Raw genomic sequence first — 14,716 nt, forward strand, 5'->3', positions numbered from 1 at the left:
GTCTCTGAGCCAGCTGCTAGAGGCCAGATGTAGCAGAGGGCAGGAGCTCCCTTCAAGAACCAGAAGGGTAATCGGGACGCCTGGGTGGCTCAGTTGGTTGAGCAGCTGCCTTGGCTCGGGTCATGATTTCAGCGTCCTGGGATCCAGTCCTACACCAGGCTCTTTGCTCAGCGGGAAGCCTGCTTCTCCCTCTGCCTCTGCCTGCCACTCTGACTGCCTGTGCTCACTCTCTCTGACAAATAAAAAATTTAAATCTTAAAAAAAAAAAGATAGAAGGATAAGTGACGTTTACATGTTAAATGTTGAGACTTTCTTCTCAAACCTCTTCTTTCACTTAGTGCCCAGGATCTGGCCACGAGGCTTCGGCCCCATGGGCAAGGGGTCAAAGGGTCCTTTTTAGAGACTCTGACTAGCTCATGAGGATAGACCCAAAAGGGTTCCCCACAAAAGATCCAGCCTGACCTCTACACGAGTCCGCTGTGGATAAACCCACTCACGAACTCAGCTCTTCCAATACGTTTTTAGTGTCCTGTTCTCAAACAGAAGCAGACAAAAGGGTCCCTCAGTCTGCAAACCTGGTGGCAAGTCTTTTCCAAGCGTTAGCCCGTCCCCAAATGTGGATTTTTGACCCTCTTATGTTGGAGCTAGCTGAAAGCTTTCAGAAGAGATTTCTTCAGCGAAGATAAAATAGATTCATATCAAAGTACATCATCACAAAACACACAGGCGAGTGATGTGGAGAAGACCCTACAAGCTTCCTGGGAGAGAGCAAAAGAGAGTTCACGGGTGAAAGATCAGAAATCAGAAAGGTTTTAGACCCCTCAAGAGTAGCACTGGATGTTAGAAGGCAATGAACCATAACTTCTCTGAGGGAAAGTTATTTCTTTGAATTTTGTACCCAGGAAAACTCCTAAATTTTGTGTGAACTGAATGAAAAACTTTTGAGATGCGCAAATTCCGAAAATACTTACCAGCCACATAGGCCTTCTCAGGAAGCTGCTGGGGCATATACTCTACCAAAACGAGGGCGAAAGCCAAGAAAGAAAAGACACGGGACAGAGGAATCAGGACTCCAGCTCAAGAGAAAAGCAACAGGACTCCTTAGGGTGACGATGGGTGGCAGTGTGGACAGCAGTCAGCCCAGATCAGAGCAGGAGGGAAGAATTGGTTCGGGAAAGATACTTCCATCAGATGAAATGGATGAAAATTCTTGATGTCTCCAAGACTATTAAGAAGAGATTTAGATAATTGGCAAAGTGTTTGGGATTGGAGTAGTGATATATTCATAGAACAGGAGAACAAAAGCAATTACTAACTTCAAAGGAAAAAAAGAAAAGCTGTTTCAGGGCACCTGGCTGGCTCAGTTGGTGGAACTTGTGACTATTGATCTCTGGGTTGGGAGTCTGACCTTCACACTGGGTGCAGAGATTACTTTTAAAAATTTGTTCAGGAAAGTAATTCTATGAGTTTCAGTTATGAAGAGGGTTTTACATGGTCCCAGTAATGTAAACATGGAATATTGATCTAGTGTATCACATTTCCAGCCATATTTAGGATATAATTATATTGAGATTGTGTGGGGAAGCGAGCATGTTCATGAGATAAGGATTGGAGAGGAGGACAGTAAATCCTTATCTTCCATACTGGGAAGTAAATAGATCCTGTCTCCAGGCGCCTGGGTGGCTCAGTTGGTTAAGCATCTGCCTTCTGCTCAGGTCATGATCTTGGAGTCCTGGGATAGTGTCCTGCATCCGGCTACCTGCTCAACAGGGAGATGGCTTCCCCCTTTCCCTCTGCCACTCCCCACTGTCGTTCTTTCTCACTCTCTCTTTCAAATGAGTAAATAAAATCTTTAAAAAATAAATAGATACTGTCTCCAATGTTCATACTTACGTGAATAAGTAGCTACATAAACATGTTATTTTGAGCTAAAGGAATCAAGGGAGGTTGCCTCGAGAACAACAGAGCTTTTCACAAGCCTTCCAGAATAACTGAGCTCTTTAAGCTACCATATGATCAGAGTTAGAAAAGAAAAATAAATTTTAAAAATTAAATGATGAAGAAGATTTATCTTCATTGACCAGGAAGGAAGCATTTTTATGATTGACTCTTGAATAAGAAAAGCAAACTTCATAGTAATGTCAACCATATGATCCCATATTCATTATTTTAAGGTGAAAAGAAAAAAATCATGACCCCATGTATATGTTTCCATGTTTCTAGAAGCATAAAGAATGGTATGTAAGGATAACACTAAACTCTAAACAGTGGTTGTCAGGGGGATGGAACAGGGTGGGAAGAGAGAAAAATTATTATAATCATCTTTATGCCTTTTGCACTGTTTGGCTTGTTATTAAAAATATATACATATATTACTTCTGTAACAAAAAAGTTTACTGGCATCCTCTTTGCAACTTGACAATGTGATTCTAAATGTTACTGGTATTCTAGAAGAATAAACACAGGAGACCACTTAAGAAAAAAAATTGAAACACAGTCCTCCCTACCTCCAACAATCAAATGTCTGATTTTCAGGACTTGTGTGTGTATGTATGTGATGTTATCTTGCATTCTGTTTCAGTTATTTGCTGCTGTTTAACCAACTGCCCCAAACTATGGCTTCAAACAACCATTTGCTCGTGATTCTGTACCCTTGGCAGGCTCGGTGGGGAGCTCTCTAGGTCTTGCCGGTGGCCCATATAGCTGTATTCAGCTGGCAGGTCAGTTGGGGGGGGGTAGTGGTCAGCCGGGACAGCCAGGCTTCTCTCTCTCTATGTAGCCTGGGGGACTTTCTGTTCCATCTCTACTTCATCTCGCCAGTGGGGGGTACCTGGACTTCTTAAATGGTGACTCAGGGCTGCCAAGAGCACAAACACAGAACACAAGATTGAAACCCAGAGCTGGCACACTTCTGCCAAAGCGCACCGATTCAAGCAGGTCAGAGGCTAGCCAGGGCCAGCGTGAAAGGGGGACTACCAAGGACCGGGACGTCAGGAGCTCTGGTTCACTGGGGACTGCCCATGAGTCTCACTGCCAGTCAGCCTCCTGGAGGTACTAACAGTACTTCTCGACTCATCTCTTGTTTGCTTACTTAACTCTCAGGATGTTAGACCTTCCATTGGCAGCAAATGTGCTGCCAGGAGGGATGAGCTGGGAGTTCGTCTTCTGCACACGAGGACATCTAGATCCTGCCTTTTCCATCCTGGGGCTCACAGTCTGTTTCCACAGCTCTGCAGGTGTCACTCACGCGAGCCGCTCAGCAGCAGCGATGAGGGGGGACGGTGCTGCCTTCCCCCTCATCGCTGCAGCTCCCGGCTCCAGAGGCAGCACTGCCAGCTACCCTGACTCACGCTCCACCCAGAGCGGTCTTGTGTGTAGCGAGCTGCTTCCTCAGGAAGGCTGATTTCCATATTTTAGAACTTCTTCAGCATTTCCAGTTTGCAGGCACTATCCCTGCACCCCTGCCTCTCTCCCGTCCTTCCCTGAGATTTGGTGTGAAAGGTGCAGAGGTGTGCCTAGTCTACCCTGCCAATGCAACTCCAATGCACATTTGCCATAACCTATGCGATCAGTTTCCTCCACAAAGCCCTGGCCACGGGTACTCCTAGGACAGTCAGTTTCTCAGCCCTGCCTGGTCCAGCCTTGAATCCTGATCCCTCCTCCCACGTCCTCCACGCCCACCCCCACCCGCGAAGCTGACAGACACGCCTAAGAGGATGGTGATACTGAGCAGAATATAAACTATGGGGTGAGGGGCAAGCAAGCAGCAAGTGCACTTCAGAAGGCAATAGACTAGAAATGTTATCAGCCTGGACAGTCCTCCCTTCTGCTCCTGACTACGTGTCCCGGTCAAGTTCCCATTCCCTCTGGTGGTCTGCAGGAATACCAGATCCCGGCTTCAACACAGTGCACTCCACGGGAAAACACGTCTTTACGTCTAGTATCTTATGTCGGATCTCCTCCCCAGTTAGGGAGCCCCCCCCCACCTCGCACGCCCGGGGAAACCTGGCCCAAACCCGCCAGACAGTCCTCAAGGCCAGGAAGCCCGGGCGGACAAAAGGGGAAGGTCGAGGGGGCAGAAATCGGCAGGTGCTCCCGGGCATCCCCTTGAGCGCGTGCTCTGGCATGGACACCCGGTGGCCGCGGCTGGCGGGTGGTCCGGCGCTTGCTGGCCGCCGGCGTCGCGAGAGCCCGGGGTGGGGGCGAAGGTACCAGAGCCTCGCCGCCCAGCCCGGCGATCTGCTGCAGCCGGCAGGGTGGCCGCGGGGCGGAGCCCGAGGACCGGAGACGCCCGAGTGCGGGCCTCCGCCGCGCGGAGGGAGCGGGCGGGCCGCAGCTTCGGTAGCCTCTGGCCGCAGCGGCGCGGGGGCCCCGATTGCCCTGGCAGTGGGCTGCAGGGCTGCGGGGCTGCGGCGCTCGGGACGCGCGGGATGGCGGGGCGGCCGTCCTCGGACCCCGTGGCCCGCGGCGGGGAAGCCCGGCTGCGACGCGGGACGGAGGGCGCCGGGAGCCCCGACTCCCGGGCGGGACCGAGGGGGCCGGAGGCTCCGCGCGCACGAAGGCGGGTCCCATCCCCGACACCGGCACACGGGGACCGCATCCCCCAGACGGCACCCCCGGCAGAGAGAGCTGCCCACCGCACCCCTGCCACTGCGAGTTACTGACGGGACGGAAAAGGCACCTCGGGTGCCACACTTTAAAGGATTGAGGGTCAAGAGGTGGTTGGATTGGGGGCGGGGCCACTTTGGAAGAAAAAGGCTGTGTGCGCGCGCGGGGTAGGTGGGGGGCGGTGGGCGGTGTGGGAGGCACGAGCCACTGCCAACAGCATTTTACACAATTTATACAGGGTCTGTGGACCCTTTCCAGGCTGAAATGCTCTTCGCATGTATTTGATTAAGTCGCTGCTGGCTTCTTCCTTGCAGATAAAAGCGATGCAAATCGATTGCAGAAAATTTGTGACAAAATTCAGAAAATTATAAGCTGCTCCTAATCTAACCACCCAGAGACAGTCATTGGTAAGCAAACTGTATTTCAATCCCTATCCTGCTTTCAAGCTGTAACATGATCTCAAGATCACTTTCCCATAGCATCAAATAATTGGCGAAGGCATGATTTTTTTTTAAGATTTTATTTATTTATTTGACAGAGAGAAAGAGATCACAAGTAGGCAGAGAAAGGGGGAAGCAGGCTCCCTGCTGAGCAGAGAGCCTGATGTGGGGCTCAATCCCAGGACCCTGGGATCATGACCTGAGCCGAAGGCAGAAGCTTTAACCCACTGAGCCACCAAGGCACCCCTGAAGGCATGATTTTTGAGGTTATTCCCTATTTAAGTGGAAGGCTACATGATCACTTGTTCAGCCAAGTCTCTATTTGCTGGCCGGTGAGGCTGTCAATCTCTAAATAGTGTCTCAGAGGAGCCGCAGCCAACGTCCTCCCACGGGGATCCGAGCCCACAGGGGAGCTTAGTCTTTAGCATGAGAACTAAGAGCAGGATCATTGAGTGAATATACAAATGCCCTTTCTCAAATTTATTTGAATTCTAAAAGAAGCACCAGCTCCTTGGGAAATATAAAAGCCATCCTAAGGGTCCAAAAGAGACCACCAAACTCCTACCCCTTCCCTCTTTGTCTAACTGCCCTGGGGTGCCACTCACTGTTGAAGCTTTTGTAGAGAAGGTTCAAGATTTTCCCATAGGCACTGAGAGAGAGACACACCCTAAGCTGTATATGGGTGTGTGATGGGGCAACGGCAGATAGCACAACCAAAAGTCAGAGTTCTTTGAAATTAAATCAATCATTGTGAGAAAAATATAAATTCCCTGTAGACAGCAACAACTCATCAAATAACATTAGGAAAGAAAGAACGTAATTGTTATGATAATGATGAACACCTGAGAACTTAATTAGGAACTAGCTGTGTTGAGACTTGTACTCTCTTCCCCTTTCACCTGCCTTGTTGGGGGGGGGTGACCCCACCTTAGGGGTTCCCTGGGGGATGTCAACTCTGCCTTCAGAGCTACGGAGCAGGAGGGAGCCCACTGCATCAGACCCGCCACTGTCAACAGGCAGTGTGGAAAACTCACATCTCTGCAAACACCGTCATAGGCATCATCTCAAAGCCCCTGAAGTAGGAGGTGGAAAGACATTCCAGAAAGGGAAGGAACACACTAGGGAGGAGCCAAAGTACCTCATATGCCTTTTTGTTTCTAATCCTTGTACCAGTCTACTTGGTGAACACTATTGCCCCATTTTACACAGAAAAAGTACAAAATCAAGGCCAAATTCTCCCCACACCCCTCTACATCTTTCAGTATCGTTATCTACCTTGGCACCTCACCAGAACACAAGCCCTGAGTGGCAGGGCACAGCCAGGCCCAGGCAGGGGCACCCAGAACATGGTACATAAGGAGATATAACATAGGCTTCTAAGAGGATTTCTGGCCAGAAGGACAGGTTAGGGTGTGCTCAGAGCCAGGTGAGAGGGCTTCAGAGGACACTGGCTCAGTCCTGGCACCAGAAGTGAGGTCCGGGGAGCCCTCCTAGGCTCACCTCCGGACAGGTCCAGAGCCAGGCCCTGGGAAAGGGCTACGGGAGGGGCCTGTCCTATATGTAACGAGGATTGGGAGAGGCTGGGCATTTCTTGCACAGACACAAATCGACACCCCAGAGCATATGAGAAACCCAGACTTCCCTGTTGAAAACCCCCCTCCACCACCACTGACACTCAAAGCACAGCACCCCAGAGCATATGAGAAACCCAGACCTCCCTGTTGAAAGCCCCCCCTCCACCACCACTGACACTCAAAGCACAGTGCCCTGTCTTCTAGAACCATGGGTCCTGGGGGCACTGGCATCATAGCTTCCATCCAACCTGCACTAACCCACTCTGGGGTCTCCCCTCCAGGACCCCAGGTTCAAGGGTCTGGGGGCCTTTCCTCTAGACCCTCACAGAGGGTGGGCCTCGATTTACCACCATGACCATGAAAGCAGATATGGGGACAGTGGGAGCCAGGAAGATGCTCTCAGTTCTGACTCTGCTTTCTTTCCTAATGTTATTTGATGTTGCTGTCTACAGGGAATTTATATTTTCTTCAGCTTTTATATTTCCCAAGGAGCTGGTGCTTCTTTTAGATTTCAAATAAATTTGAGAAAGGGCATTTGTATATTCACTCAATGATCCTGCTCTTAGTTCTCATGCTAAAGACTAAGCTCCCCTGTGGGCTCGGATCCCCGTGGGAGGACGTTGGCTGCGGCTCCTCTGAGACACTATTTAGAGATTGACAGCCTCACCGGCCAGCAAATAGAGACTTGGCTGAACAAGTGATCATGTAGCCTTCCACTTAAATAGGGAATAACCTCAAAAATCATGCCTTCAGGGGTGCCTTGGTGGCTCAGTGGGTTAAAGCTTCTGCCTTCGGCTCAGGTCATGATCCCAGGGTCCTGGGATTGAGCCCCACATCAGGCTCTCTGCTCAGCAGGGAGCCTGCTTCCCCCTTTCTCTGCCTACTTGTGATCTCTTTCTCTCTGTCAAATAAATAAATAAAATCTTAAAAAAAAATCATGCCTTCGCCAATTATTTGATGCTATGGGAAAGTGATCTTGAGATCATGTTACAGCTTGAAAGCAGGATAGGGATTGAAATACAGTTTGCTTACCAATGACTGTCTCTGGGTGGTTAGATTAGGAGCAGCTTATAATTTTCTGAATTTTGTCACAAATTTTCTGCAATCGATTTGCATCGCTTTTATCTGCAAGGAAGAAGCCAGCAGCGACTTAATCAAATACATGCGAAGAGCATTTCAGCCTGGAAAGGGTCCACAGACCCTGTATAAATTGTGTAAAATGCTGTTGGCAGTGGCTCGTGCCTCCCACACCGCCCACCGCCCCCCACCTACCCCGCGCGCGCACACAGCCTTTTTCTTCCAAAGTGGCCCCGCCCCCAATCCAACCACCTCTTGACCCTCAATCCTTTAAAGTGTGGCACCCGAGGTGCCTTTTCCGTCCCGTCAGTAACTCGCAGTGGCAGGGGTGCGGTGGGCAGCTCTCTCTGCCGGGGGTGCCGTCTGGGGGACGCGGTCCCCGTGTGCCGGTGTCGGGGATGGGACCCGCCTTCGTGCGCGCGGAGCCTCCGGCCCCCTCGGTCCCGCCCGGGAGTCGGGGCTCCCGGCGCCCTCCGTCCCGCGTCGCAGCCGGGCTTCCCCGCCGCGGGCCACGGGGTCCGAGGACGGCCGCCCCGCCATCCCGCGCGTCCCGAGCGCCGCAGCCCCGCAGCCCTGCAGCCCACTGCCAGGGCAATCGGGGCCCCCGCGCCGCTGCGGCCAGAGGCAACCGAGGACTCGGCGCGCCCGCTCCCCGGCCGCACTCGGGCGTCTCCGGTCCTCGGGCTCCGCCCCGCGGCCACCATGCCGGCTGCAGCCGATCGCCGGGCTGGGCGACGGGGCTCTGGTCCCCCAGGGCTCCGGCGACGCCGGCGACCCACACGCACCCCGGCCACCGGGTGTCCGTGCCAGCGCGCGCGCTCGGGGGGATGCCCGGGAGCACCTGCCCCCTCAACTTTCCTCGGGCTTCCTGGCCTTGAGGACTGTCTGGCCGGTTTGGGTCAGGTTTCCCGGGGTGTGTGAGGTGAGGGGACAGCAGCTCCCACGGCCGGGGCGGGGCGGGGGGGCTCCCTAACTGGAGAGGGGATCTGTCAGCTCACGGACAGAAGGATGCTGCGTTTTGTCTCCGAGACTGACTGAGGGCACCACAGAGATGGGGGACCCCACCATCGCTTTAGAGGGAACTTAAGTTTCCACTGTCTTCTCTGTTCCGCCCCCAACTAAACTATTTTTTAGGAACTATTTCTGAGTTCCACCTCTGGTTGGCAGGATTCCTGTTCCTCTCATCCTTCTGAGAGGGATTCCATCTCCTGCAGGAACCAGTCTGCCGCTGCATTGCCTGAGCTGGGAGACGTTGTTATCCCTCCCCACTCCCCCACTCGGACTTACAGAGGAAGAGACAGGCTCAGGGAGATGACAGTAGCCACGTGTGGAAGCTGGGTCTATTCTAGAGCCCGTGTTTTTTCCTCTGTCCCCCACTCCCTCTGTTCTGGGCGGCAGGGCTGCATCCTGGCCTTGCTGGCTGCTGGAAAGATGGCCTTGGGCTAGATTGTGGGGAGGAAGGGAAAGGAGGAGAGAGAGTTTGGGCTAGACCTCCCTTCCCTAACCTCCACCTTCCCAACCCTTTGTGACCCAGGGGCAGCGATGTCTCTAGTCAGTCAGGAGTTCTGTACAGAATCAGGGCCTGGGCTTGTTCTCCTCGCCTCAGCCATCACCCTCTCAGTGGGCAGACAGAAATCTCCATCCCACCATCTCCCCCTCCCGCTCCTTACAGCTCTGTCTGAGAAACCATAGATGAGGACCAGAGCTGGATACAGCTTACCCAGCTCAGACTCTGGTCCGACTCGGGTAGTTAGGGGAGGGGTAGGAGAAGAATCCGTAATGGTGTGTTAGGACCATTTGAGGATCCAATGGGTGAGCTAGCGGGCGGGTCTGACTCCCCCAGGGGAGGGGTGTCAGAGTGAGGGGACAAGCATATCTAGGCATGGAAACACCTGAAGCTCTTTTTCCTAAATATCGAGTCAGTCCTCAGGATAGCAGGTTCAGGGACAGTGTCTAAGGTTGGGGATATCTAGGTCTCTGAGTAGTGAGAGTATGTGTATTGGGGTGCACACAGCCTGAATTTGGAGGTTTCCGTATGAGTCATTTATCATGACTGGGTAGCACTGTCACCCATTGTCACCCACTTGTGGTCTGGGTCTGACTGACCTGCTTTGGAACAGATACTCCAGCAGAAGTAAATGAAGGCGGTAAGGCCCATGGGCTCTCCATTATGAAGTGGACTCTTTTGCGCAATTGGGTGCCCTCTTGTGGATACTTGGGAAATTTCACTCTCTTTTCCGCCCCCCCCCCCAGGTAGTTCCGGGACCCTTTCCACCACCACCACCTCCACTACAAGCCTATCCAGGGGTCTCTTTATTAAGAGCAAAAAGTCTTCTGGGATCCCCAAGTTGGATTTCCATGCATGAAATCCTAATACAGTCTGAACAAGCATTTGCATAGCACTTATTATGGACTTGACAAATAACAGCTCCTTTATTCCCTACAGCTAGCCTGTGAGGTAAGTAAGTACTATTATCATCTTTACTTTACAGATGAGGAGAATTGTGGCCCAGAGAAGTTAAGTGGCTTACCTGAGGTCACACAGCTGCTCTGGATTCTAGACTGTCGCCATGCTGCCTCTCACTGGTGTGGGAGGCCTCACAGAGCAACGCAGAGTCACACTCAGAAGACGGCTGTGTGTACAACAGAAAGAATTTCCCCAGATCCCCAGGCTTCTCTGACTCCCCCAGAGCTCACCCCACACATCCCGGGGAGGAGTCTGTCCTACCACGTGAATGGAGGATTGGGAGATTTACAAGAACCCCTCTTTTTGGACCTTTTTGGTTCTTTCTACCACTGCTGGGAGGTAGAACGTGAGGCAGGAAGCAGGGCTGCTCAAAATTCAGAATCTCAGGGAGCATCAGAGTTCCCTAAGACAATATGGTGCCATCACTAACTGAACCAGAAGCCAGTGTAGACGCAGGCCGGTCAGGAGGTATCCACACTGCCTTTCCACTCTCGACCCTCTTGGCATGAAGTGGGTCCTGGCGAATGATCATAGGACTTGCCTCTCTTCTGAAACCTGAAACATGGGGGTGTGTGGGCTCAGAAGAACTCCATTTCTACCATGTACAGATAAGGAAATGAAGCCTCTTCCTAAGACCTCCACTCACTCACCACATGTTAGCTGACAACCCACTGTGGGTGTTGGGAGACGGGGACAGAGAACGGGGTGAAGAGCAGCTCTCTGCCTTTGAGGAACTCTGTCTGGCAAGCGAGAGACAAATGAGGAAACCGTAATTGCAGTCAGTGTGCTGGTGTACAGGAAGGTGACTGCTACAGCAAAGGAGACTGGGCCCTGTTTAGGCGGGGGCAGGGAGGCTGTGAAGGAGGTACCCCTTGCGATTGGTCTTGGAGGGTGGATTGGGCTTCATGGAAGGGAGGGAGAGTACTCCTGGTTGAGGCTCCTTCACACATGCAATGTTCTGGAACAACAAGGCAAGTGCACACAGTAGAGAGCTTTACCTGGCTGCCACAGAGGCTGCCTAGGAAGAGGACAGGACATCAGCTGGCAGTTGGGGTCAGCTGGCAAAAGTCTCACTTGCCAGGCTGAGGAGTTCCAACTCGACGCCATAAGTGCAGTCAAGAGCCGGTATTGCCCTCTCCAAAGAGCCTGGCTGAGGGGGTGTCCCGCCATGCTCAGAGGGGGTGAGGGTCAGGGAGACAGGCACTGGGGACGGTTCGTCCAGTCAGGCTTTCATTAAACTGTTACGGGGTTCTCTATTAGAACTCTTTCCCTTATAAGTGTTAGAAACCCACTCAAAGCAATTTCAACAAAAAGGGAATTTGTTGGTTCGTGTACCTGGGGGAGGTCCAGGGAGGAGCCCAGGAGTTGACGGAGCTGGAACTCAGGAGTCAAGGCCATCAGAACTCCTTCCCTGCCCATGTCTCTTCTCCGCTCATCTCTGCCTGGCTGTGTTCTGCAGAGACTCCTTTCATGCGGAGGCACTGTTGGCTAAGCCTCCGACTCTTGGTTTTGGCGCAGGTCGTGATCTCAGGGTCGTGAGATGCAGCCCCTCATTGGGCTCCAGGTTCAACAGGGAGTCTGCTTGTCCCTCTTCCTCTCTTCCCCCCACTACCCTTTCTCTCTCAAATTTATTTATTTTTTTTAATTTTTAAAGATTTTTAATTTTTTATTTATTTGACACAGAGAGAGAGAGATCACAAGTAAGCAGAGAGGCAGGCAGAGAGAGAAGGGGAAGCAGACTCCCCACCAAGCAGAGAGTCCGATGTGGGGCTCAATCCCAGGACCCTGAGATCATGACCTGAGCCGAAGGCAGAGGCTTAACCCACTGAGCCACCCAGGCGCCCCCCTCTCTCAAATTTAAAAAAAAAAAAATTAGCTAAGGGAAGAAAGGAAGAAGGAAGTTCAAAAAAAAAAAAAAAAAAAGAGGACTATATAGAGGTATATACCACACAGAAAAGGCAGCTTTCTGTCACGGGCAAAAGGGCAAAGTGTTTCGTGGTTCCTCGAAAGACAGATGCAGAAGAATGTTCTGTGCAGTGAAAGGAAGTGGCAAGTTCAGATGGCACGTTTGGTGGGGAGTGGGGGGCAGCCATGGGTCAGTCAGGTCTGTAGATGACTAGATGCTTTGGATCCAGAGTTTGAAGGAAAAGATGAAGCTGTGGAGATCATTCGGATTCATCCCAGTGGATGGCAGCCAGAGCCATGGGAGGAGGCTGTCACCCAGCGAGAGTGAGAGCAGAGCTGCAGGCGCAGAGCTGGTGAACACCCACACGGGCTGAACGGGCGAACACAGAGGGCACAGGAAGGAAGACATCTGAGAAAGGAAAAAGTGCAGGTTAGTGACACATTGTGAGCAAATGCTCTGTCCTCTGCAGACGCACTTGTCTCTCATTTGAAACCATCCAGGGGATGATTACAGATTACAGATTACCTGCAAAGGAATGAAAATCAGATTGTCATCAGACATCTTATCAGAAGCCTCAGTGCAAGAAGACAGTAGTGCCAAGCCTGCAGACAGCAAAGGGAATGGTAAGACTACTAGCTGTCCCCCGCCTCTGTACCCCCAGAGGCAGGCCAACAGGAGGGCGGGTAGATGCTACGGCACGCGTGTAATTCTACCTCAGTAATACAACCTTGGGTTTTTAGCTGGGCATGTCGCCTTCCAGAACCAAGGGTACATTTCCAGCCTCCCTCGAAGCTAAGTGTGTCCATGTGACTAAGTTCTGGCTGTCCCTTTCCTTCTTTGGACCTTCTGCCATGCATCCTGCTACCTGGAAAGTTAATATGAGGCCATCGTCTTGGACCATGAAGACAAGGACCACATCTTGCATGAGTCAGAGTAGGAAACTGGGAGACGCCTAGTCCCCAGAAGTCTTTTACATGAGAAAAAAATAAACTTCAGCTTGTTGGAGCCACAACTATTTTGGGTCTCTTATTTATAGATAATCCTAACTGATATTGGGGGAAATTATACCCAGCCAAAATATCAGTCATGTATGGGAATAAAATAAAGTTATTTTTACACAGGTAACAATCCAAAGAGAAGTTAGGAAATAGACATTTAAATATATTATTTATAATACATATGTTATAATGTATATTGTCTGGGGAACAGACAAAGGTCTCACTTAATAGTCTTTTATTTTTTTTATTTGATGTTATAAAAAAGCACTTTTTTGTAAAAAAATTTAAGCATATATATGTTTATTTATACATATGCATGCATATATGTATATTTAAACATATATATAAAATTTAAACATATATATTTATTTGACAGAGAGAGACAATGAGAGAGGGAATACAAGCAGAGGAGCGGGAGAGGGAGAAGCAGGCTTCCCGATGAGCAGGGAGCCTGATGTGGGGCTGGATCCCAGGACCCTGGGGATCATGACCTGCGTGGAAGGCAGACGCTTAACAACTGAGCCACCCAGGCACCCGAAACATATATTTTTTAAAGAGAATGAGGAAGGGAAAATAACAGAGGTTTACAGTCTAGAAAATACCACAAGCAGGAGGACAGGACCGGCAAGGACTCACTTCCCTGGCAGTGAAATCAGGTGTCTCTTAGCAAGTCTGATTGCCCCTGATCTTGGCTGCTGCCTGGATTTATCTCATCCGTTGTCCTCCATGGCCAGTTTAAAGAGAATTCCCCTCTCGGGAGGTGTCCTGCTCAAGTGCCCCATTTCCTGCTGGCATAGTTAGAGTTGGAATTATCTCAGGGCTGAGCAATCAGAGGCCCCCATTTGCCAGGCTTGGGATTTCTCTAGTGATACAACTCCCTTAAATCCTAGTTGGCTGTCTGCCATTTCAATTCCTAGGGATGCCATGTGCAAGTAACCAATGCCAGAAATCTTGCCCAGTCATGAAACTTGATTCTGAGCCGGTCTCTTGTGGTTCGTCTCTTAGCAACAGGCTCTGACTCTCCATCTAGGCCTTAAGTTAAGGTTCTTTCTTGGTGTATGGACTTCTGGGGTTTATAGCATCCAAGGATGTTTATAGCATCCCTTCTGGACTGAGATCTTGAATTTCCTTTGGGAACCATCTCTGCCCATCCCCATTCTTTGCCAAGAGATTTAATCTGGGATTGCTTTCTGCCTCCACGTCTAGGGGTATGTCAATCAGGATGTTCCCATCGACCCAGCCGAAATGATCGTACAGCAGCCCCAATCAGAATAAATCACAGGACTGACTTTTGCTGAAAATGCTGGGACTTTTCTTGCTCTTTCTTCATGATATTGAATAAGGAAGCTTGTAGCTGCAGGAGCTGCTGTCAGCCAAGAGGGCTGTGGAGACCACGAGTTAATTACCCAAAGTGGCATAAGAGGTATGAGGTATGATAAGACAAAGATGGGGAAGATAGTGGGGAAAAAAAATAAACAGACTATGATTACAATGGATTGTTTTCTCTGCCTCCTCCTAACTTTAGCATAGAAATAAAATCCAACTTTTGCAATTACATGTAGTACAGAATTATCTCTTGGTGGTCTTAGATCACCGATCACGAAGAGACTAGATGATCTTTCTTTTTTTTTTTTTTTAATTTTTTT

Source organism: Meles meles, chromosome 18 (genome assembly GCF_922984935.1).
Source record: "Meles meles chromosome 18, mMelMel3.1 paternal haplotype, whole genome shotgun sequence".
In the NCBI taxonomy this organism is placed as follows: domain Eukaryota; kingdom Metazoa; phylum Chordata; class Mammalia; order Carnivora; family Mustelidae; genus Meles; species Meles meles.